Source organism: Heteronotia binoei, chromosome 15 (genome assembly GCF_032191835.1).
Source record: "Heteronotia binoei isolate CCM8104 ecotype False Entrance Well chromosome 15, APGP_CSIRO_Hbin_v1, whole genome shotgun sequence".
Taxonomy (NCBI): domain Eukaryota; kingdom Metazoa; phylum Chordata; class Lepidosauria; order Squamata; family Gekkonidae; genus Heteronotia; species Heteronotia binoei.
The window spans coordinates 7964962-7991321 of record NC_083237.1 but is presented as its reverse complement, the minus strand read 5'-3'; the positions used below and the strand labels follow the sequence as shown (position 1 = coordinate 7991321).

Genomic DNA, 26360 nt, shown 5'->3' with positions numbered 1-26360 from the left:
AAAAGGCAAGCACAATATAAGTTTCTGCTGTTACTCCCACCTTGGAGGCTTAAATCACCTCCAAAAGCCAGTTTTTGTCAGGGAAATAGAACGAGGGCATAGGGTTGCCAAGCCCAATTCAAGAAATATCTGAGGACTTTGGGAGTGGAGCCAGGAACAAGGTTGTGATAAGCACAATTGAACTTCGAAGGGAGATCTGACCATCACATTTAAACGGACTACACACCTTTAAAATGCCTTCCCTCCATTGTGAATAATGAAGGACAGGAACACTTTCTTTGGGGGCTCATAGAATTCGACCCCCTGGTCCAATCTTTTTGAAACTTGGAGGAGAGGCACCAGATGCTATGCTGTAAATTTGGTGCCTCTATTTCAAAAAACAGCCTCCCCAGAGCCAAAGATACCTATGGATCAATTCTCCATTAAACCCTATGAGAATCAATCTCTATAGGGTATAGTGGAGTGCCCAGAAGACATTTCACTCCTCCCCCCCTCCGCTTTCTGATGACCCTGAAGCAGGGGGAGGGCCTCCAAACCGAGGGATCCCCAGCCCCCCACCTGGGGATTGGTAACCCTAGGAGGGCATCAAGTTTGGGAAGGTGGTAGAGGCCATGGTCCAGGGCAAAAAATCTGCCTCTCTTGCACTAGTTCCCCAGTTCATTCCCAAGCAGTTTAAACAGATCAGAAATATGATAAGAAAGGTGATATGAAAGACCTCTCTTGAGAAGCTGGAGAGCCATTGCATATCAGAGCAGACCATTCTGATCCTGAAATGGCGCTCATGATATATAGAACTTACGAACTATATAGAACTTACGAACTCTTAGCCTTATACCTCCAGTTTGGTGTAGTGGTTAAGTGCGTGGACTCTTATCTGGGAGAACCGGGTTTGATTCCCCACTCCTCCACTTGCACCTGCTGGAATGGCCTTGGGTTAGTCATAGCTCTGGCAGAGGTTGTCCTTGAAAGGGCAGCTGCTGGGAGAGCCCTCTCCAGCCCCACCCACCTCACAGGGTGTCTGTTGTGGGGGAAGAAGGTAAAGGAGATTGTGAGCCGCTCTGAGACTCTTCGGAGTGGAGGGCGGGATATAAATCCAATATCTAATCAGAATTTCACCACTATAGTGTCCTCACCATCCCCCAAAATTGCATCTAGATATAATTATATTACAGCCTATATTTTTACACTCCTCGTTCACAAGCTGGAAAAGTCTTATAAGAAGAATCCAGGCAAGAAGTTCATGCTTCATATATTACACAAAATAATCTATGTTGGAATAACAATTGCTAAGATTAATAATGCACAACACTGTATGGAGACATTTTCTAGGCATCCTGAAAGGGGGATGCTTGGTCATACAAAACTCATAATAAATATGCACTTCCATTGGGAGCTCAACTCATGGGTTGCTCGACAGTCAATAAATCACCATATTGCCCAAATAAGTGATGGATGGGAATGGAACCATTCATAGTTTTAGGTATTTTGCTGCTCTATAATAGTATCCAAACCCCTATCACTTTAATTCCCAAGTGTATACTGAAATGTCAACAATTATCTTAATTTGTTGTACTCATTCCTACCACAATTGCAAAATTCTAGAATTTCTAACCAGCAAGTCAAGAAACACTTTTGTTGTTTGGATAGAAATAACTGTATGTCCATTTGTCTCCAATAGGCCTGTTTTCTTTCCGTTCCTTCAAGTCAGAAAATATCACCATCTGCCAATGTTCCAAGGTTTCAAACACTAAGCTCTTCCCTTGCCTATCATCACTTGCTATTGTTAAGACTTCAGTGCTGCCTATCAAAAAAAAAAAAATTTCTGTAGCCAGTCTGTTGCCTGTCAAAATGCACTTTTCCCATTACCCTTTCCCATTCCTGACAGCTCCTATTGTTACCTTCTGCTGTGTTCAATGTCAACTTCACTGAGGGCGTTTTCGCACTGACCTTAATCGGCAGCGACGCCCCTCTTCACCGCACAGGATCTGCGCGGATTTCGCACTAATTGCCGCGGAGCACCCGGAAGAGCCGGAAAGTCCCATGGCTTTTGCGGCGCAAATGGAAACTGGGTTTTGGCGGTTTCCGTTTGCGCCGCAAAAGCCGCGGGACTTTCCGGCTCTTCCGGGCACTCCGCGGCAATTAGTGCGAAATCCGCGCAGATCCTGCGCGGTGAAGAGGGGCGTCGATACCGATTAAGGTCAGTGCGAAAACGCCCTAAGATATTTACTTTTTTCTAAAGTTATACAAAGTAATTTCTGTTTGCCATTCAAAGCTTACCTTGATGGGATTGTAGAGGTTGATGATGACGAAGGACTCTTAAAAATCTCATCAGACTTTTCCACTATCATCATCCTCTTCCTCGTGAGCCTTTTCTACAGTGCAACCGTGACCATCATCAAGGTAAAATAAATGGCCTATGAAGGGGTGGGGGGGACTGAAATAACATTATTAGGCATTCCTTTATGGTCCAATAGTCATTCTTTTTGGAAGAGAGGGAAACTAAGAAACAAGAGGAGACTGCAAAGCTACTTTTGGTGCCCGTAGTCTTTCCAAGTTGGGTCGGACCAAGGCTGAACAGTATGTTGTGAAGATTTATGTTTCTATAAGAGGACAGACACATGTCAATAAGAGAGATGTATTTTGCAAAGATGCAGATCCAGGCCATTAATTCTGTAAATAATGTAGATAAGCGTAATTTAGCCCAGTCGACATAGAATTTGCCAACGCTGACCCCCTAAGCCTTCACCTCTACTTTATGAATGACTCTTTATGCCATTGGAACATATTAACAAAAGGTGATGGTGAACCAGATGACAGAGAGGTTGCAAATAAAGTTGTGTAACATTTTCCCTTGAAAAACACTAATTAGTCTTCTTTTCCAATTCCAGGTGAAATAACAAAGGCAACGATATTGATTAATCAGCGGCTTAAGTCAGACTCCACAATCTTTCATTTTCTTTCATCACCTACATAATAAAAAAACCACTCAGTTCTTTTCCTTTCCAAATTCCATGTGAAACAGCAATGCCAACTATCTGTGGACAAATTACTAATTCTTCACTTACAATTTTATTCATCACTATCCTAGCCAGTCTGGAGTAGTGGTTAAGTGCGCTGTCTCTTATCTGGGAGATCTGGGGTTTGACTCCCCACTCCTCCATCTGCAGCTGCTGGAATGGCCTTGGGTCAGCTGTAGCTCTCATAGAGAGCTCTCTCAGCCCCACCTACCTCACAGGGTGGCTGTTGTGGGGGAGGAAGGTAAAGGAGACTGTGAGCCACTCTGAGATTCAGGGTGAAGGGTGTGGTATAAATCCAGTATCATCTTCTTCTTCTAATCAATGAGTTATACCTCTCTGCTGTGAGAGGACTGACTGGAGGAGTTGTATTATGCATTTGTTTTCTATCAGAGTACTACAAAGCCATTTGTCCTGTAATTGGTCAGCTGTTTACAATTTAACCCATCTGATTTATATGTTCAGTTCAGTAAAATTTATTTTATAAAGCCATTGGCCATTACAATTACTTGCAAACTTACAAGTTCAAAGCAGTCAAGGACTCAAAAATTAACACATTCAAATTTAGATTATTCAAAAGTGTAATATCCAATTTATATGGTGCAGTTTTGTTTCTGTTTTGTTCATCTGTCTCTCTGGTGGTCATATTTCATTCTACTTGAGTTAGAATTATAAAGAGGATATTTCACATTCACATTCAGGAACAATGCACATTGGATCACTGTACTCCACGGCTATAGAATATTTACTGTGATTTTATGTATCATCTAATAATAAAGCTGTATTCTTCATTAGCACATTGTTTCCATTATTAATTCTATTATTATTAGTTATGGTTTACTTATTAATACAGTTTATATAACTTGGGGATTCAAATATCTTTGTTTACTTCTGTTATATAGGACCAAGATATTATGAATGAACTCCAAATTTCTATAGCACTCGGGGCAATGATACATACAGTTTATTTATGAAAAATGTTTCTCACTAGTGCTATCCTAAGAACCCACTGAATACATTTAAGTAGAATTGCTCTTTACTTTGTCTTCATAGGCCTAAATAAAATAATTTGAGAGTTGCACACAGATTTTTCCCCCTTCATAAGCCTCACACATATGGTAGGTCAATGTGGACTGGTGTGAGAGAGAGAAACATTAATAGAAATACTAATCAGAAATACTAATTAACCATTCCTTCCTGCCATTTTCCCAATCTGAATGGTGCTGGTGCCCCATTAGAGGAAAAGAACATATACTAATACAGACACCTAAGTTTGATACACTGAGGACAACAGGGGCTCTGTGGGCCCCTTCATGACAAAAAAAAAATTGGCATGGAGAAAGAAGCTTTACCCCTTTCCTTCCCATCAGTCCCAAAGCCAAATTAGGCCCGGTTTTCTGGGGAAAAGAAAACAGCATTCACAGAACTCCCAACATCACATCTGTATGAGTCCCCTGCACTGATTTAAGAACAGCAGTTGAGGCCTTCACAGGCTCTCAAGCCTGAGGAAGTAGCCTCAGATTTCTTTTATAGCCTGGGCTGCTGAAAGCTTTTATAGCCTTTGCTTCAGTCTGAACAGATGTCTAAATGACTAATACATTTAGTAAACAAATACTAATACGACAAATGATGGGTGTTTGGTCAAATAAATCTCTTGCCAACTCCGCTCAATTCCCTTGGATGCGTGGGTGTTTTTTTTCGAAAATCAAATTTGTGAATTTTGACATGAAGTAAATAAGGCAAGAAAAACAACAGGAGAAAAAGAGGAAGTCCAGTATGTGGGCACAGGTTTCATTATGTTGCCCCCTTCAGAAGCTCAATTATAGCCCCTCTAAAACCTCAGTCAAATTATTCAAACTTTTTAGCCACCAATTATCAAGTCAACAATGGTAATTTTTTTTAATGCCATTTTTGAGAACATGTTCAAGGGAAAATTCTGAAGGTCCCATTAGAATCTAGAGATGCAGAGCTGTAACACAGGCCTCCGTTGACTGCAGATCGTGGCTTGGTGAGTTAAATAGGGCTTCATTCTGTACTGCTTGCACCTTGGGAAGATAGAAGCAAAGAGAGAGTGGAAGAGAGAGGAGAGCCAGTTTGGTGTAGTGATTAAGTGTGCGGACTCTTATCTGAGATAACCGGGTTTGATTCCCCACTCCTCCACTTACAGCTGCTGGAATGGCCTTGGGTTAGCCATAGCTATCACAGGAGTTGTCCTGGAAAGGGAAGGTGCTGTGAGAGCCCTCTCAGCCCCACCTACCTTACAAGGGTGTCTGTTGTGGGGGGAAAAGATATAGGAGATTGTAAGCTGTTCTGAGTCTCTGTTGATTCTAAAAGTAACACCGGCATGGTGTTGCATTTAGACTGTCAGAGTCTAGAAACTTGGAGACCTAGGTTCAAATCCTCTACTCGGCCATCCATGCTGGATTATTTGGGAGCAATCTCTCTCAAACTAACCTATTTCACAACGCTGTTGTAAGGGATAAACAAATGGGCAAGACAATTGTATGCCCCTCTGAAATCCTTTTAGGAAGTGCAGTATAAACATATAGTTGAATAAATAAATGATTGGGATGTCCTGAGCATCTGGGAACCCAGAACTGAATAGGGAGGCATGCAAATCTGTGACAGAAGGAAGGCTGGAGTGTCAGGTAGAGAACAGCCCACCTAAAACACCCCTTGGTGCCCACCATTCTAGTGGGAAAACTTCACAGCTTTCAAGTGAGCTCTACTGAGTGAATGCTAGCAGAGGGACTCCATTGGGATGTCCCTAGTGCGACCCAGCACTCACTCACCTAAGAGTCTGTAGCTTTTCAGGTCTATAATAACTTTAGATCACCTTTAGCTGAAACAGCAGGGCACAGAGACCCTCTGAAGTCCACTGTTCACAGTCTGGCAACCTACTAGCTTCTCTGAAGACCAGTGAGGAGGGCAAACTGCCCAATCCCACTTCCCTCCCAAGTTCTGGACAGCCCTCTGCTCAGCTAAGAGGGATGCAGTCTCCGCAGTTCTTTATTCATGAGGCAGCAGGGATATGCAATGCGCAGCTGGGAAAGATGCAAGGTTTTGAGACACAGGACAGCTTTAGCTCTATAGGTGAGAGAAGCAACCATAGCCTTGCTGAAGCCCATTCTCAGCTGGGGAAAAACTAGATGGCTCTTCATTCCTCCGTGGCTTTGAGGAAGCATTTAGCCAGGCAGCTTATCTTGGTCAAGTAAGCCACTCTTTAGCTGGTAGGGGGAAAAGCATCTAATCAGGCATCCACCCCAGCTTCTTACCTACAAGGGATGCCATCTCTTAGAATTTTCATAGCTGGGTCAGAAGGTGAATGATGCTCAATTGGGAGGGATGCAGGTTTTTTAAAATATATGTTAATTTCATGTATACAGCAGTGATAGCTCAGGTGGGAGAAGCAACCAAGGTCCATCAGAAGGCTAGGGAATAATGTTATGCAACCCTGGTGCTCTCTTGGCTTTCCTAAGCTAAGTACTGGGAGACCCAGTTGTGCAACCTGCTTTCCCAGATCATAGCTTTGTTAGGAACAATGCAGGTTCACTCAGCAAACAAACAGTCAGAAGGGCTAAGGAGATCCCAGTTGCTTCCCCACCACCAGGATTCTCAAAGCTAGAGCTTGTTTTAGAGCTGGAGCCAAAAGAATTAGGAATCACCTCCAACTGTCCCAAGGAGAGCACAAGTAATATTCAAGATCAATGTCTGTCTGGAGCAATCCATCAAAAGTCTTCCTTGTTCCTGTTAAGCTAGCCGTTTTGCATGCCTCCAAGTTGAGTTAGAGCTTTCAGCCCCTTCCACACCTGAACCTTGTGCTCTGCTGGATCCACTAAGCAGTTCAAAGATTCCAGAAGAGAAGAACCCATTTCATGCCTCAGTCACCTAGGACATGTAGTAATGTGGAAGGATAGCTCTCTGATGAGCTGCAGCCTTGGAGTGGGTGGAATGGGTAATTAGTGAGACCCTCCCAGCATTTCTGAAGCTCAGCAATCACCTCAAAAGTATGCCTTTCCCTGATCAGCACGGATCTTAAAAGGATGGGCTGTGGAGTAGTTACCCCTCACTTCTCATAGCTGCAACTCAGCAGGCAGACGTCTATAAGGTTTACTGAATTATGAAAATTTCTGAATTATGAAAATTCTCCTTATTCACCATGACTAGTAGACATTGATGGACCTGTGCTCCATTAATCTGTCAAGCCCCTTTTAAAGTCATCTGTAATTATAACCATCTCTACAAGCATAGATACAGGTCATTTGACAATATTGGCCATCATTACCTCCCCTGGCAGTAAATTCCACAGTTTAATGACTCAGTCTGTCTAAAGGAGAATTTCCTTCTGTCTGTTCTGAACCTATTTCCCAACAATTTTATTTTGTGCCTCCAATTTCTAGTATCATGGGAAAGAGGAAAAGATCCCTCTATCCATTTTCTTAACTTCATGCATAATTTTAGAAATTTCTATCATGTTTCCTGTGTCTTTATTCTAAACTGGATAGTAGTCATGGGCTGTGATCACACATACTTAAATAATGCCCTTTTTAATTCACTTTCAGCGCACTTTCCAGTTTACACAGTAAAATTTACACGGGATTTTGCCGGTTTACACAGTAAAATTCTATTGGAAAGTGCATTGTTTAGTGTGTGTGATCGCAGCCTTCATGACTGACAGGAACCTGCGCACACAGAGGCTGCAAACTTCTGAACATTAGCTACCAGAAGCAGGGGAAGGCGTTGGCCTGTTTGTATGCCCTGTTTGTTTGGGCACCCCAAGGCAAGCAATTGGCCTGTATATGAAACAGTTTATTTGGAGGTGGAGCCTGGGAGGATGGCATTTGGGAATTGGGGAGGGGGGGGCTGTATTAGGGATATAATGCCACATGGTCCACCCTCTATTGCAGCCATTTTCTCCAGGGGAATTGATTTCTTTCCTCTGGAGATCAGTTGTAATACCAAAAGATCTCTGCGTCCCACCTGAAAGTTGGGGGCTCTATTAGAAATACATATTGAAGATGTCCTTAGCAATACTCAAGGCATTCGTGGCAGATGCAGACTAGTTCTGCTTGGTTAAATAAATCACTGTAAAGTTCCCCTGAGGAATCCACAGATATTTAATCAAGTTACTGTCACAAATTTGACTAAAGATGTGGAAACAATACAGCTGATGCACAGAGTTCACTAAATACAGCGTTGCTAGTAGGAGATTATTTGGGTGCGGCCCTGTGGCGCAGAGTGGTAAAGCAGCAGTACTGCAGTACTGTGGTCTGAACTCTCTGCTCACGACCTGAGTTCGATCCCAGCAGAAGCTGGTTCAGGTAGCCGGCTCGAGGTTGACTCAGCCTTCCATCCTTCCAAGGTCGGTCAAATGAGGACCCAGCTTGCTGGGGCAAAAGTGTAAAAGACTGGGGAAGGCAATGGCAAACCACCCTGTAAAAAGTCTGCCGTGAAAACGTTGTGAAAGCAACATCACCCCAGAGTCGGAAATGACTGCTGCTTGGACCTTTCCTTTCCTTTATTACCTTTAGATCTATGGCAAGCAAGTCCAGCCACCTTGTGCTTATGAACACATTTAGTGATTATATTACACCAAGGAAGGAAGGAAGGAAGGAAGGAAGGAAGGAAGGAAGGAAGGAAGGAAGGAAGGAAGGAAGGAAGGAAGGAAGGCTAAGAAATCTATATCATTTAAACCGACAGGCTGAAATTAGAGTGACATTCAACCACAACAAAATCTTAAACTGTCTAACTGTACTTATTCAAGTTCACTTAAAGTTAAATTGGCCTTTTCTGCCTTGTAGAAGAACAAGAAAAAATGTTATGTTGGGGGAAATAATAGTTTTACTCTGCTATACTGCCCCTAGGCTTTTCACCTACGCTTCTTCAGGAGGATCTGTATAATAGACTCAGGCAGTTCCCACAGGAGAAGAAGAGTTGGTTTTTATACCCCACTTTTCTCTACCCCAAAAAGTCTCAAAGCATCTTATAATCACCTCCCTTCCTCTCCCCACAACAGACACCCTCTGAGGGAGGTGGACCTGAGAGAGCTCTGAGAGAATGGCTACTGACCCAAGGCCACCCAACTGGCTGCATGGGGGAGAGTGGGGAATCAAACCCGGTTCTCCAGATTAGAGTCCACTGCTCTTAACCACTACACCACACTGGCTCTCAGCTACAGAAACTGCCTGAGACAATTACAGAAATGTGTAAGGGCATATAACAGAAGACGACCTTCTTTTTTCCCATGGCACCATTTTTGTTGCAGTTCTTTTGCTCCATCACTGGTGTGGCCCTCTTCTCTTGCACTTTTCCATCCTTCCTCACAACCAATGTAAGTTTCTTAGGGCAGGGACTTCACTTTGTAAAACACTGTGAACTTCAATGGGGTACGGATATAGATAACTGTATATGCAAAAGGATGGAGAGGAATGTTTCATTCGTTCGTTTGTTTGTTAACAGACTTGTCTATACGAATTACAGAAAAGAAAGTAATGTGATAGATAGATAGATAGATAGATAGATAGATAGATAGATAGATAGATAGATAGATAGATAGATAGATAGATAGATAGATAGATAGATAGATAGATAGATAGATAGATAGATAGACAGACAGACAGACAGACAGACAGGCACAAACATAAGAACATAAGAACATAAGAGAAGCCATGTTGGATCAGGCCAACGGCCCATCAAGTCCAACACTCTGTGTCACACAGTGGCAAAAAATGTTATATACACACATACACTATTGTACATAATGTATTTGAAGGTTTAATTCTGCCTTTTCATATTCTCTTTTACTTCTGTCCCATGAATAACAACAGAACAACAGAACACAGAACAACAAACCGCTCCTTCAGTGTTCCCTCTGGTCTCCTGCTGTAATTCCACCGCTGAAGAACTCCAGGGAAATGTGACCTTTGCTTGCCTGGCTTTCGGATATTTTCCGGGCAATGCAGAAATCACATGGGAACCTCATGATGCAAGTAGAATACAGACATTCCCAGAAACGACCCCATCTGGAAGCAACATGCTTTACAAAAGGAGCAGTCAGTTCACAGTGCCTTCTGCAGTCTTCAAAGCGAACACCTATACATGCATCGTGAAGCACGCTGCTATTGGAAAGCAAGAGGGTGAACGAAAGCAAATCAAAAGCAGAGGTAAGGCACTTAGAATAGGGTGGAAACCAAGGCTGGAAATTTTAAATACACCCTCAAGACAAATTGTCTTGGGAAGGTAAAGGAAAAGGCGTTCTAACCAGAGCTTTTTTTGTAGCAGGAACTCCTTTGCATATTAAGCCACACACTCCTGATGTAGCCAATCCTCCAAGAGCTTACAGGGCTCTTCGTTCAGGGTCTACTGTAAGCTCCAGGAGGATTGGGTACATCAGGGGCGTGTGGCCTAATATGCAAAGGAGTTCCTGCTACCCAAAAAGCCCTGGTTCTAACAATGTTTTTTTCAGGTTTACACTGTGGCTGGGCAAATCGTGGGTTTGCCCCACGCAAAATGGCAGCACAGAGCAACTGGTGTGAAATTGCCAGCTTGCTCCGCATGGAAACGGAAACCTGCCCCAGACCAAGGTGAGTGTAGAATCAGCCCCACTGTAAGGTGTCATCTCCCAAAGCATCTGCATCATGAAATGATCTTGGGAAAGCACTTGAGCCATCTCAAGACTGAGGAGATAAGGTGGATTGTATATATTGTACATAAGTGAAATGTACCATTTCTCCAGAATGGTATCTACCTCCAACAACTTTACCTAGAATTAAAACTTCAGATTCACAATATTGTCCGAAACAATGCAGGCTATTAGTGACATATTTACATTGCTGGAAGTCTGTCCACAAGAGCAAAAATTTTGATTCCAAGCAGTGTTCCCTCTAAGCTGAGTTAGAGGGAACCCGGATTTTTTAGCCTCCAGCTCACACATTTTTGTCTTAGCTCAGGAAGGATGACCCCAGAGCACACTAATTGATGTGGTAGCTCACAACTTTAATGCCAGTAGCTCACAATTTTAATGTCAGTAGCTCACAAAGTAGAATTTTTGCTCACAAGACTCTGTAATATACAGAATCAACAAAATGCTCACAAGATTCTGTAATATACAGAATCAACAAAATGTTACAAGTTAGAAACAAAAGGCTCAGCAATAGAATATCTGCTTGGCATACAGGAAGTGCCAGCCAGGTTCAATCCCCAGCATCTCCTGTAGCTGGTGATGTGAAAGACCTCCTGAGATGCTGGAGAGCCACTGCCAGTCTCAGTAGACCATACTGACTTTGATGCTTGAATGGGCTGATTCAGTATAAGGAAGCTTCATCTGTTTGTGGTGTGATCTAGCGTGGTTGCTCTCCTTATACTGGCATGTTGGAAGTTAACATCTATGAGGGAGGAATATAGAATGTGGTAATGGAATTGCATATCAACTACAGTCTTGCCCAGGCCTTGAATTCAGCAGGAGCTCACATGAGCACAGCTCCTGAACCTTTCTGAGGGTTCCCCCTCTTCCTCCTCTCCACCTACCTACCTTGTCCATTGAATAGTAGGTGCAGCTGCATAACAATCCCTGGATGAGCTCCACCCCCTGTTTTTCTACAAAACAACCCCTGGTCTTGCCTTATTACAAATCATACCATTATGCATAGCCCCAGGCTGGGGGGCTGGATATAGACTATGCATGGCTCTTGGTGGTAGGATGTGCCCACCTATGAAGAAATGCATTTTCTATCCCCTGGCTCCAAACCCCCGCTTTGGCTCCAAACCTCAACTTTGTGTTTTAAAAGTGTTTTTTTTCCCCTTTGGTAGAGAACAGGCCAGAGGGGGAAGGAAGTCTGTGCAATGGCTTTCCAGAATACCTCCGCACACCTTCATTCAAATGCTAATAGATCTAGCTGGAGAGAAGGCTCTCCCTTCTTTGGAGGTTTCTAAACAGAGGCTGGATGGCCATTTGACAGCAATGCGGATCCTATGAATTTAGGGGGGTGGTATTTGTGAATTTCCTGCATTGTGCAGGGAGTTGGACTAAAAGATCCAGGAGGTCCCTTCCAACTCTATGATTCTATGATTCTATAATAGGTGGCTCAAGCTCTTCCCTTTCTCCAAGCAGAGAACAGAGTTTTGAAGAAATGGAATACTAGATAACCTTCAGGAAGCAGATTCCTGGAGACATGCAGGCAAAGCCTCTTTGACCTGGTGTGACCAGGTCAAGAATGGGAGCATGAGAACAGACAGTGGATATATATGAAGTGGGGTCATGTTTCAATTTGAGAACCCAGAGATTCCATTTGTAAGGCCTGAGCTGTTGGCCAAATGTAACTCTTTGGAAATCAGGGTGAGTTGTTTGGAAACCTCTGTTGTATATTTTGTTGTGTAACATGCTACCAGCAGCCAGGCTTGACTTTTATTATTGTTTCTTGTAATGATGTATTGCTTCACGATTCCATTATCCAGCTGCATTACAGAAGAAGACAGAGTTTGATATGTTTAATTACCTAGGAGTGGCGTTAAAGAGTGTGATTAGTATGTTTGAATTCCTGGCGGTTTTCCCTTCTGCCGTTTTTGTATTGTGTGTTCCCAGATATCAGCAAACGTTTCCCACTCTTTCGTTTCAGAATGTGATCCAACACCCATCCAAGTTCGCTTGTTAACCCCTGATTGTGATGCAGAGACCAATCTGGAGCTTGTATGTAACCTTTTGAGTTCTGGCCCTGGACAAGCCAAAGTGGAATGGCTGATCAATGGAGTTGTGGCACAAACTAAAGAGAAGGTGACCCTCACTGGACATGAAAGCAGTGGTTACTCCAGCTACATCCCACAAAGCATCACCAAAAAGAGTTGGGACAAAGGGGACACCTACACATGTCGAGTGACTCGCCTGCCCCAAACCCAGAAAGCTGAAATGTACAACACCAGCAAATGCAAAGGTGAGCACTGCCAGGTCTAGAGAAAGGACATGATGATGAGTGGCAGATCAAGAGGTGTTACTAGGATGGATTAATATGAGGAGAGCCTCCTAGGATATAAGCAGTGTAGAACCTGTGAAGTTGGGTGGGTCATTTAAGGCAAAATCCAGGAAGACATGGGGCAGGCAAACAGGCAAAACTAGACACAGCTGATGGTAAAAAAACTTCTGACACAAGGGTCCTGAACAGACAAGGGGAACCAAATAAAAATACAGCCAGGGATATAAGCACATGAGAAAGCATACAGACAGAATTAAAAACAGGATCTACTGGCCAACCTATGAGTAGCAAGGGTTTTCTGTCTTTCTGTCACATTTTTCTCTTGCTCTTCCTCCCAACTTTAGAAGCAATCATAATTCTAATTTACCTTAATAATGATCTCAACTTGACCACTGCCTTTTAGATATACAAACCACAATGCCTATAATCACAATCTCCTAAGCCTACTGTGACATATCTTCCAACAGGCAATGGTCACTGTCCACTGCCCAGATTCTTGTGTGTGATGTGAGTGGCTTTTTTCCAATGGAAATCAGCATCTCATGGATGAAGAATATACCAATGAACACATCACTGTATGACAATGGGCCTGTGATGTCATCTGGAAAGGTCTACAGCACTCTAGTCTACCACTTGAGCCCTGTGGCGCAGAGTGGTAAAGCTGCAGTACTGCAGTCAGAGCCCTCTGCTCGTCATGACCTGAGTTCGATCCCAGTGGAAGCTGGTTCAGGTAGCCGGCTTCAAGTTGACTCAGCCTCCCATCCTTCCAAGGTCGGTAAAATGAGTACCCAGCTTGCTGGGGGAAAGTGTAGATGACTGGGGAAGGCAATGGCAAACCACCCCATAAAAAGTCTGCCGTGAAAATGTGAAAGCAATATCACCCCAGAGTCAAAAACGACTGGTGCTTGCACAGGGGACTACCTTTACCTTTACAGCACTTACAGCATCCTGAAGATTGGTAGGAGTGAAGGAGGGAATCGAAGAGACAGCTGCACCTGTGTAGTCCACCACCCCTCCTCTCCCTAGCTAATTACAGCTGATGAAACAGTGTCCCCTGGTAAGTGGATCTTCCAAGGGGAGCACCAGGGTTCTGGAGATCAGTTAGATTACTGGTATGAATGATCACGTCTTAGCAATTTCTTCATTTGCAAAAGACCCTGTCAATGCAGTGTCTTTGGCTGAAACATTTTGGCTTTGCTACAAAGCTGATTAGCAACAGGGAAAATATGCTGGAAACTTGATGCAAGTTGTAATGCTTGTTGATTGGTTCATGCTTGCCCAGCTGAAAGGTTTTCAGTACAAACTGACTTGTGAATAAGACCAGGCACAAGGGTTCTTCTCCTAATGCAATGTTTTCATCAGTGCTGAACCACACTGAGAACATCGCCACTGATGCAACCACATGGGATGGCAATGCATTAGGCAAATGTTGGCACATGTCAGATGAGAGGCATAAGAAAGGAAGGGTAGGCAGTCATCAGCACAGAGCCCTCCTATCCTCTTCAGGTGGACCAGGGGTGGCCAAACTTGCTTAACACAGGAGCCATGAACTTTAAATGCATGTTCCAAGCCACCAGTTGGCTTGGCTTAGAGAAGTGATTTAAAGAGAGAAATGCCTTCTCCGTGCCAGCCAGCAGGGCGGTGGGGGCTTCGAGAGCCACACAATGTGTGTGAAAGAGCCGCATGTGGCTCCCGAGCCACAGTTTGGCCACTCCTGAGGTGGACCAAAGAATGTCTCACACTGGTGAAATATGGCCACACAATGTGCGTATTACCTGGAGAAAATGGATACCAACAAGGCTTTTTTTGAGCAGGAACACACAGGAACACAGTTCCAGCTGGCTTGGTGTCAGGGGTGTCGCTGGATATGCAAATTATTTCCAGCTGGTCTTTTTCTTCAAAAAAAGCCCTGGAAACTGACCAGTGTTCCCTCTAAGTTGAGTTAGTGTGAGCTAGATCACTGTTTTTTAGCTTCCAGCCCACACATTTTTGTCTTAGCTCAGGAAGGATGCCCCAGAGCACACTAATTTATGCAGTAGCTCACAACTTTAATGCCGGTAGCTCACTAAGTAGAATTTTTGCTCACAAGACTCCACAGCTTAGAGGGAGCATTGATACCAACTGTAGTAGGGTGATTAGATTGAGATAGAGTTTGAAGGATTGTCTCTCCCCCATGTCCCTATGCAGAAACTCTGGTTTTCTGGTTGTCACCTTCTGGTTGCTCTTCTACTAAAGTAGGCCCACTTGGCCACAACTAGAGCCCATTCCTTTTCTATAATGGTTCCCACTTTGTTTGGCTACAGGTATATTCTTGAAGAGATAGTATATGAGGTTTCACTATGTTGCTTACATGTAGTGCCCTGACCTGGACGGTCCAGGCATGCCCAATCTTATAAGACCTTGGCCATTAAGCAAGGTTAGCCTTGGTTAGTGCCTATATAAGAGACCCCTGAGGAGTCAATTCCCAAACAATATTGACACTTCCATTTTTTTGTCATTAGTCAAAAAGGACTCAAAATAAGCAGGTGGAATCAGCCTTGAAATAAATGGAGGTACTGAGCAAATGGAATGATTGAGCAGAGAAATTAGATGCTTTAAATTTTAAAAACGAGGACTGGCATTCACTTGGTATGAACTGGCAAGCATTCAGATGCAGCAAAACCTGGAAATTGAAGAAGGGTCAGAGCAGGAGCTCCACAGTGCCTGCCAGTACATTGAGCTTTTCAGAAAATGGGTGGGGCCATTGTAAGGCAGGGCCTGTTATTGTTATTGGCCGCTGTCATCTAAATTAAAAGGTTTTCCACTGAAGGATCAGGAGGATTGGTAAGTAACTGGGCTTTCCTTAACCAGTGCATACTTCCATTCTACCTTCAGGGTTTCCTTCTTCCCCGGGAGGTGTGAGGACAGCGAGATTCCGTTTGGCTCTGCCTCCTGTGACAGCTATTTTGGGCAGTCTATCCTGATCACCCCCTCTCAAGATTTCAATGTTTAAAGGCCCAAAAAAAAGTGGAGGACCCCTGGTCTGAATATGACCTGAGAGCCAGTTTGGTGTAGTGGTTAAGGGCTCAAACTCTAATCTGGGAGAACTGGGTTTGATTCCCCACTCCTCCACTTGCAGCTGCTGGAATGGCCTTGGGTCAGCCATGGCTCTCGCAGATGTTGTCCTTGAAAGGGCTACTTCTGTGAGAGCTGTCTCAGCCCCACCTACCTCACAGGGTGCCTGTTGTGTGGGGGGGGAGTAGATTGTAAGCCACTCTGAGACTCTGATTCAGAAAGAAGGGTGGAGTATAAATCTACAGTCTTCTTTTTCTTCTGAAGCAACCCTCCAGCATGTCAGTGCCAGGCCTATTGAGGAGATTGCCTGGGTTCCCTATACATGCTTCCTTGAGCTCCATGGATTGAATCAGAGATATAATCACCCCTAAATGGCATATTGCTGAATTTTGGAATGGACTTAAGGTTCAGCATTTGAGAATTTAAGATGCAATCATTTGTGGGGAAATGCTTTCTCTCTTTGCTGCAAAGTGAGTAGGCAAATGGTCATCATTCTTCAGTCCCAGCTCCTCAGAGAAGTGTTTGATGCCCATATTGTTTAAAACAGCATCCTTTGGCATGTCCCAATACCTCTCAGGTAAGGCCAACATTGGTTTCAATATTAGTTGGAACCATCAGCTCATCCATATTTTGTTATCCACAATAAAATTGTTATCCTTTGTGATAATTCCATCTTTAAATTGTATTTTATTTATCCACAAGAAAATTGTTATCCTTTGTGATAATTCCATCTTTAAACTGTATTTAGAGCTGAAATGCACTGGGGGAAAGAAAGGCAATTTTTTCTGACTCAAGTCTTCTAATGAATGTTTGAATTCTTGTCCACTTTTTTTTTTTTAAGAGTGCTTTTGTGATATGAGACTTCATGAAAGGGCACCAATAGAATTCATTGGCAATGCTTAGGACTCATTAAATATCCTACCAAGAATCAAAAGCAAAATTAACATGCTTATAGCTCAAATAGTGTTATTCTGCTTTCATCTTTAAGATGTACAAAAGAGGAAAGAATGGCCAAATACTCAGAATGGCTGTGTATCAGAAACCAGCGAATGCCATGTTCTCATTTACTACAGAACTGAACATTGTTCTCAGTTGTCCCCTTATTATGTTTACTGCAGGTTTCAGGTCATTCCATTTCTTCATCAAGAATGATCATTAGAAGTGTATACGTTTTATATATTTATATGGAGAAAGGATCCAGGGAATTCTTAGATTCATTAAAATATGAGTTTTTATTATTTAATATTAGTCAGATATTCCTATGTATGTTGATTATTTGAAGCAGATATGTTTGGTAATAAGCATCAGTAGAGTATCAAAAGCCCATATGTACCATGTTCTCATTTACTGTGGAACTGAACATTGTTTTCATTTTTCTCAGAGAGTTGTGGAGAGGTGAAGGTCCGTGTGGAGACCATCCCACCATCCTTCGTTGATATTTACCTCACAAAGTCAGCCAAGCTGACCTGCAGGATCTCCAATGTACCCTACAAGGAGGATCTGAAAGAACTGACTGTCACATGGACAAGAGCATCTGACAAGAAGCAGCTGGAGACCATAATTGGAGAGCCTATGAAGGAAGAAAACAGTGAGATGTTTCTTGTGGATGCAACAGCCACCATTTGCAAAGACGAGTGGGAAAGCGAAGACACCTTCGAGTGCAAAGTTACTCTTCCCCTTCTTCCCACAGCTGAAATAAAAATACTGAGAAAGCTTCATGGTAGGTGCCCATTTTCTGTCATTCCCAAAAGAGTACAAGGAATGTTCGGAGAGCCAGTCTGGTGCAGTGGTTAAGTGTGCGGACTTTTATCCAGGAGAACCGGGTTTGATTCCCCACTCCTCCACTTGCACCTGCTGGAATGGCCTTGGGTCAGCCATAGCTCTGGCAGAGGTTGTCCTTGAAAGGGCAGCTGCTGTGAGAGCCCTCTCAGCCCCACCCACCTCACAGGCTGTCTGTTGTGGGGGAGGAAGATAAAGGAGATTGTGAGCTACTCTTGAGATTCTGAGTGGAGGGTGGGATATAAATTCAATATCATCGTCGTCATTGATTTGAGGTCTTTCAGCCTGGCATGCTCCACAGAATAGTGACAAAATGTCCACTGAATTTCCCTGACCTTGATAGCTCAGGCAAGCCTAATCCTGTCAGGTCTCAGAAGCTAACCAGGGTCAACTCTGGTAAGTACCTGGATGGGTGACCTCCTTGAAATACCAGCAGTCAGGATGACAGGGGCAGGCTTTAGTCATCCACCTCTCTGAATATCCTCCAGGCCCCCAATACGAGTCAGTCACCAAAGGTCACTATGACTTCCAGGTGCAGACACACACAAATGTAAAATGTCCACTGAATCATCATTTATTTCCCTCACATAAAAACTACATTAAAACTCAACTTTAGTCCATTTAGCTGACTGTACATTTCTTCTTTTCACCTTCCAGGTGGGACTCCCAGTGCTCCATCTGTCCATGTCCTCCCCCCACCTCCAGAACAACTGGCTTTGCGGGAAATAGTCACCGTCACTTGCCTGGTGAAAGGTTTCTACCCCAATGACTTCTTTGTAAAATGGCTCCGGAATGATGAGCCCATGGGAGATTCAGAGTACTTTACTGGCAAACCCATACAGGAATCCAAGACCCCTGAGCGGTACTTCACCTACAGCATGTTGAACGTCAACGAGCAAGATTGGAGTTATGGAGATAGATACACCTGCGTGGTAGGACATGAGGCGCTTCCCTTCCAGACAACTCAGAAGACTGTCGACAAGAACACGGGTAAACCCACCCTTGTCAACGTCTCCCTTGTGCTCTCCGACATCGCCTCCACTTGCTAGTGGCCACCACTACCAATTCTGCTGAGCACCCTCCATCCCTCCCTGTTTCTATCAGCATCTTTCTCTTGTTGCATGTCCTCTTGTCTAATTGTTAGATCTTGATTATTACTAGACCAAAAGGAAAGAAGAGCAATTTGGGATGCCTAAAAGGGTGCATCTTAGACATTAAGTCATTGATGGGCTGCATCTTTTCAAAAAAAGAATAACCATTTGCAATAAAGTATGTTTTTTCAATCCAAGAGAAGGAAAATTTGCCATGCTGTGATGGAGGGGATATTATCACTCTTCCCTTGCACCCAACACCACTGGAATTCAAGGCAAAATAATGCTTGCTAGCACTTCCTGCCTACATAATGCTCCCAACTATTAAGATTTCCAAAGGATGCTAAAAATATTTGTTTCTTCACCTTTTCAAGTTTCTTTACCCATTCCTCACCAATGATTCCTGAGAAGACACATTAAATCCTGACACAAAAATTAAACATGACAATACTAAGATCTTTAAAAGAATCCCTAATAGCAACGATAACAAGCAGCAGATGTACAGGCTGATAAAGTATCAGCAGTAAAACCAATAAAAATGAATTCAAAAGCAACAGCAGGGATAAAAGATGTCAAAATTAACTTAAATGCTATGAAGCCACACATCAACAAGATACCAAGATGAAGAAAACCTGCTGCACATAGGTTTCGGGAAGAAGCTTGAGCCATGGTGCCAGTGCAGAAAAGGCCCTGTGCATTGTGGACGCCCACCTTACATAAGGAGTGTACACACAGAATGGGTCTGTACAGACAGGCCTGTATAGGAGCAGGTGACCTATAGTTGCCCATCACTGCAGGGTTCAGATTTGCAGTGTTGCTACTGGCCATCTACACCCATCTAATCATTTTCTGTTCCTTCCTGGCCTTTTTCTTGTGCCAGTCTTCTACTATTTCATCTCCTTCCACATGAAAAAAAACACCATAATCGTTGTTCTAAATGGTGAAAAGTCATTTTGGAAAGATGTAAATTACCCTTTCTCACATTCTTTCTCATGAGTTTTCTGGCCCCCAAGCATTGTAGATTAATTTGGTCATCCAATTGTACTTTCATGTCAAATTTGTATCATCTTAAGAAGCCAGTATGAATATCCAAGGAATAAGGCCATGAAATCACCCTCTATTCATCTCTTTTTGGATGTCTGTATAAAAAAGATCTTCCTCAGTTGGTATGAATCCATGTTTACATTCTTTACATTTAGCAAGACCAGCATACTGGAATCAGAAGAATTATGAGTGTTTAGAGAAAATAGGTTCCTTTTCACATCAACATGTGAGCAACACATAAATAAGTATATTACATGCACAAAAGTAGCAGTCCTCAGTTCAGTTGAGGTTTATCGCTGGAAAAGTTTTTCAGCTTATCCTTTTTATTGTATTCCCAGTGAAACAAAACCAAATACACCTACACATACATGTAGACAACCATGTAACCTGGCTTGCCCACAACAAAGCAGCTCTACAGTGAGCACCTGCAGCTTCTGTTTGGGGTCACCCAGAACAAACTGGTGGTATCTATCATTAGCAAATGCACAATGACTGCAATAACTGCATCATAGTTGTCTTCCACATATCCCTGGAGCGCATGCTTGTAGTTGATTTGCAAACTCTTGCATACATATCCATCAACAGAAACATCACAATAAAATAAATTGTGATGAATAAACAAAACTAAGTCACAGAAAGGATCATGTCACCTACTATTAAAAAGTTAAAAGTTGCCAGTTCAGTTGGGTTCTTATCGTTAGCTTTCGATTACAGAACAAGCATGCAGCTGAACAGAGAAATATTGAAAACATTCAGACAAACACAGGCAAACATCTGTGTCTGCTAGTGTCTTCAGCCACATCACATCTTCCATTATCCCTATAGAAAGGACTTATTCACAGAATCACATAAAAGGTGATTGGAAACCTGACATGCTCCTACTTTGTTATAAGCCTAAATGTTACATTCCCAATATATATATATATATATATATATATATATATATATATATATATATATATATATATATATATATATATATATATATATATATATATATATATATATATATATATAAAGAGAGAGAGAGAGAGAGATATTTCCATCAACCAAAGAGAAGACCCACAAGACAACTGTCATAAGAACGTAAGAACATAAGAGGAGCCATGTTGGATCAGGCCAATGTCCCATCCAGTCCAACACTCTGTGTCAGGCCAAAAAAATCAGGTGCCATCAGAAGGTCCATCAGTGGGGCCAAGGGGCTAGAAGTTCTCACACTGTTGCCCCTCACAAGCACCAAGAATACAGAGCATCACTTGCCCTAGACAGAGAGTTCCAACAATATGCTGTGGCTAATAGCCACATATTGATCTCTGCTCCATATGTTTATCCAATCCCCTCTTGAAGCTGTCTATGCTTGTAGCCACCACCACCTCCTGTGGCAGTGAATTCCATGTGTTAATCACCCTTTGGGTGAAGAAGTCATGGTAACTTTCATTCCAGGAGACATCATAGAAAGAAAGCACACTGAAACTAACATGCTCAGCTGGAGGCATAGGTCATCTCGGTAACATAAGTACTTTCTTCTCTTCCAAACCAGTTATTTGTTAGGCTACAATTAGACTTCAAGATCCATAAGACTCTTCTTTGTTTTTCTCAACCCATATGGAATTACATTTGACTAGAACACAACTAGGCTAATCTTCTCTTGTTTTATTCCTGAACAGCTAAGATAACTTGAGAAATGGAGATAGGGATTTTAAAAGTTCAATTTCTCTCCACTCCTAGCAATTAATTAATTAATTGTGTGCTGTCAAGTTGCAATCAACTCATGGCAGTCCCAGGCAAGAGGTGATCAGAGGTGATTTGCCATTAGCTTCCTCTTCTAAGGAAACCCCAGTCTTCTTGGTGGTCTGGTCTCCCATCCAAGTACAAACTGTGTCCAACCCTGCTTAGCTTCCAAACTCAAATTAACTCTGGCTAAGCAATACACTAAGCCAATCCCAATGGTATCATGGATCACTTATTGAATTCTTCTAACCCAGGGGTGTCGAACTCTTTCGTTATGAGGGCCGCATCTAACATAAATGAAACCTTGTCGGGACAGATCATGTGTGTCCTAAAATGTAACGCCAGGTAGCAGAGATATAAGCTTTATAAAGGACACAAACACACACAATTAAAGAGTATTTTAAAAAAAACTTAAAACATGAAAATGGATGGGCTTTGAGAGCTTTTGTACATAAGTTGCTTCATGTGCTGGTCTATGGAGAAAATAGGGGCTTTACTCTGTAGCTCCAGTGTGATTGAGCAAGCTTGGCAAAGCAAGCTGTGACACAGAAGAAATCAAGAAAGAGGGAGAAGAAAGCAGACAGCAGTGAGTTGTAAGCAGGCCCGATAGAAGCCCTCCAGGGGCATGATCTGGCCCTTGGGCCGCATGTTTGACACCCTGTTCTAGCCCTTCTCCTCCTTCCCTTAAAAATACAGGATCATTCTCCATTTTTTTTTGTTAAAAGCAAACCATGGATGGTAGAGTAAATAAACTGAATTCATATCCACCTGTTTGCCCTATTCTTTTTCTCTCACTCTATAAACACACAAATATAGGAATCCCAAGTTCATGATGTAAACCACTTTCTAGGCTAAAAAGCTATACTGCCACCCATGTCTTCTTCTTACTAGAAATGTTCAGTGGAAAACCAAAAATGCCAGAGAAAATATCTTGCACAATGAAGAATATGTGACACTGTTATATGTGAGATTGAGGATCTGTGGCTGGAACGCCAGTTGCATAATTAAGCTGAAAGAAAACAGCCATGGAAAAGCCCGACATGGACTGGGGCCATACTTCTGGACCTCTTCTACCAATGCCATTTTGCCAAATGAAAAAAGACCTCACCCAAGACTACTTAAAACCTTGTAGAGATGAAGGGACATTTTGGATTTCTGATTTTTCCCCCTCTTTAATGTGAGTTTCAAGCAGCTCAGGAGGGCTATGTTTGATCAGGGAAATGGAACAGGGTAATTAAGGTTTTTTTAAAACTTCCATAGCATCATGAACTCAAACCCACACATCCCCACTCCCTTCAGTTACTCTTTGAAGATAACAATGGATTTGGGCAGGGAGCTTCAAATGGATCCCCAATGTTAAGAGTTGTTTGGTCTGCAATTTCACTACTATACTATCCTCACCTCCCCACAGAATAGTATTAGGTCATATAATTATTAAAATCTGTATTACTACAGTCCACATTTACAAGTTGAAAGAATCCCATCCAGTTATGGGAAGATGCCCAGTGCTGAAAGGAGATACCTCACAGGTGAATCTGCAACTCCATCATGAGGGTGACTCATGGGCCACTTGCCTGACAGATATGCACTAGACCAGTGGTCCCCAACCTTTTTGGCACCAGGGACCGGTTTCATGGAAGACAATTTTTCCACGGACCAGTGGGGTGGTGCTGCAGTTTTGCCAGCCCAGGCTGCCCCCCTGCCCATACCCCATTGCTGCCCCCCTCCGTGGGAGTCTTTAAATGAGGGGTAGGTGAAGGTCACTGCCACACTGCCCCTTCCGCCTGCCCGGGACCCAGGTGGATGAAAGAGACGGTGCTTCAGAGTGAGGCCTCTTTTGTCTGCCCGGGTTCCAAAAGGGACAGTGCTGCACCTCTGTCTCACTCTGCAGCCCGGTTGCTAACAGGCCACAGACAGGTACTGGTCCATGGCCCAGAGATTGGGGACTCCTGCACTAAACCAACAGTACACTGCCCAAAGTATTCAAGGTTTTAGCAATTTGCTGTTTAGTGTAACTTCTTATTACCCAGTACTTTAATTCCCTGTAATATTTTGAAATGTCAGTAAATGCCTTTAGGCCAGTTGCAGAATTGTGGAGCCTCTTACGACAAAAAAAAAAAATCGAGTGATTTTTTATTCTTTAGCCAGATATAGCTACATGTCCTTCTGTCTTAAACAGGCAATTTTTTTCTCATTCCTTCAAGATAGAGAAATGTCATTGCTTGCCAGTCCCAAGATTTTTTTAAAAAATGGCTCTTCCCGTTTTTCTTGCCTCTTCCCTAATTCTGTTTTTCACTTGGCATCATCAACAGGGTTTTGGGGTAGAAAAAGCCCGGCAGGAATTCATTTGCATATTAGGCCACACACCCTGCTGCCAAGCCAGCCAGAACTGCGTTCCTGCTCATAAAAAGCCCTGATAGAGAGCCAGTTTATACAATCTCTGTGCCTAATGCCTTATCATACTACCAAAGGTTTTAATTACGATGTCTGCATTTCAGGCAGCAGTTTTGTTTAACAAGAGGCTTTAAAAAAATGTATATATTATTAGAAAATATTTTCTTGCATATGCACTAGTATACTTACATAAAAAACAGGCACCTGGCTCTACTTGTCAGATCTCCAATGACCAATCAGAACATCTTCTGGCCCTGCTCACTTTCTAAAAACAATTGTTGAGCACCTAGAGACATGTCAGCCTGCACTATGGCACCCACAGGCACCAGGTTGCCCCCTCCATTAGGTAGTTATAAGCTGGAAATTTAGAAGACTCTACAGGGGTCTCAAATTCATTTATTATGAGGGACGGATGTGACATAAATGAGACATTGTCGGGCCAGGTTGGGCCATGTCGGGTCAGGCCATGTGTGTACCTATCAGGATCAGATCTACATGTTTCTTGAGGGGGGGCAAAATTAAAAAAGACGCCCCTTATGGACCCATTCTATCTTATGGGCCCATAGAATAGAATGGACTCCACAGCCAATTTTGGCACCCCCACTCCATCGGCGCCTGGGGCAAGCACCCCCCCTCTGCCCCCCCCCCCCCGATCTGGCCCTGGTACCTATTTAAGATTAGGTAGCAGAGTTTAAAACTTTTTAAAAAACACAAAAACTACTAAAGATTTTTTTAAAAATTTAAAATAAAACATGCTTAAAACATTAGCACTTCTTGGTCTTAAAGGTGCTTTCTTTGTATTTCTCCTGTGGAATCCAGGGAACTGGGCAAAGGAAACTCTGTCTCTTTCCCGGGGGAGGAACCTCAGCCAATGGAGAAAACTGAGGTTTTGTTCTGTAGCTCCTAGGCGATTGAGCAAGCCCTTGCAAAGCAAGCTGAGATGCAGAGGGAAGCAAGAGAGAGGGAGAAGGAAGCAGACAAGAGCCAGTTGCTCGGGGACCTGATAGGAGCCCTCCAGGGGCCTGATTTGGCCCCTGGGCCACATGTTTGACACCTCTGCTCTAGTAAATAGATATTAGGAACCAGATAGATGCCTTAGTTATGTTACTGTCTTGTTTTCTATGGGTTGAAGCCAACCTGCTTTTTAGCAGTTCAAAGAAAGCGGGGGGGTCCATTTGACCATTAAAAAAAGGCTATGGTGGGGATCATGGGAGCTAAATGTACAAAAGCCATGTGACATGGCTACAGTAAGGAAGGGAAGTAAGACTGGATAAAAAGCCAGCTGGATCCAACTTATATCAAACTACAATAAAACCTTTCTATTTTTTTCCAAACTTCTAAACAACTGATTGCTGTTTATTTTCCAAAGTTTACATTGACGGGATAGTGACTGCTGAAGATGATGAAGGACTCCTAAACATCTCGTCGATCCTTTCCACTTTCATCATCCTGTTCCTTGTGAGCCTTTTCTACAGCGCCACTGTGACCATCATCAAGGTAAAATAAAGGGGATGGGAAGGCATGGACTTTGAATGAAGCGGATAGTTACTGGGTCACCCCATTAAACACAAAAGTCACCGAAACTAACTCCTAAACTCCCATCAACATTTTATGAAATATTTTTCATACCCCTGAAAGACACTGTTTTACTAGATGGTGACGTTCAACCCAATAAAAGAGATCGCAAAAGAGTGGGTGGGTATAAAACATTTTTCTCCGTGTCAATGATAATTATTCTTCTGTCCCAATTCTAGGTGAAATAGCAAATACAACAGTCTTCAGAAAGTGATACATGAGTTTCTAAAGAAGTCAAGCTCCACGCTCTATCACTTTTTTCATCACCAACCTAATAAAGGACTTATGCCTCTTTGTTCCCTGCTTTGAGAGGATAGTTTGGAACTGCTACATTATTCTCTTTTTTATTTATCATGGTCTTAAGATTCCATTTGGGCTTTGAGTCAGCTGTTTACATTTTAAATCCATTGCACATATCTAGTGCTGTTGTGTGTGTGTGTGTGTTTTCTGTATCTCTGTGGTGGAAAGATGCTCTGTATTCTTGGTGCTTAGGGGAGGGGGAACAACAGTGGGGGGCTTCTAGTGTCCTAGCCCCACTAGTGGACCTCCTGATGGCACCTAGTTTTTTTGGCCACTGTGTGACAGAATGTTGGATTGGATGAGCCATTGGCCTGATCCAACACAGCATCTCCTTTGTTCTTATGTAAATATTTTATTCCAGTTTCTGTTGTATGTCTAGCCTGAAGTCATAAACAGGATAACTTGCTTTTAAC

General features: G+C 42.9%; 1 pseudogene; it reads left to right on the top strand.

The window, feature by feature from the left end:
- Positions 1-18894, top strand: part of LOC132584621 (uncharacterized) — a 31801-nt pseudogene extending 12907 nt beyond the window's left edge.
- Positions 18895-26360: the final 7466 nt, after the last annotated feature.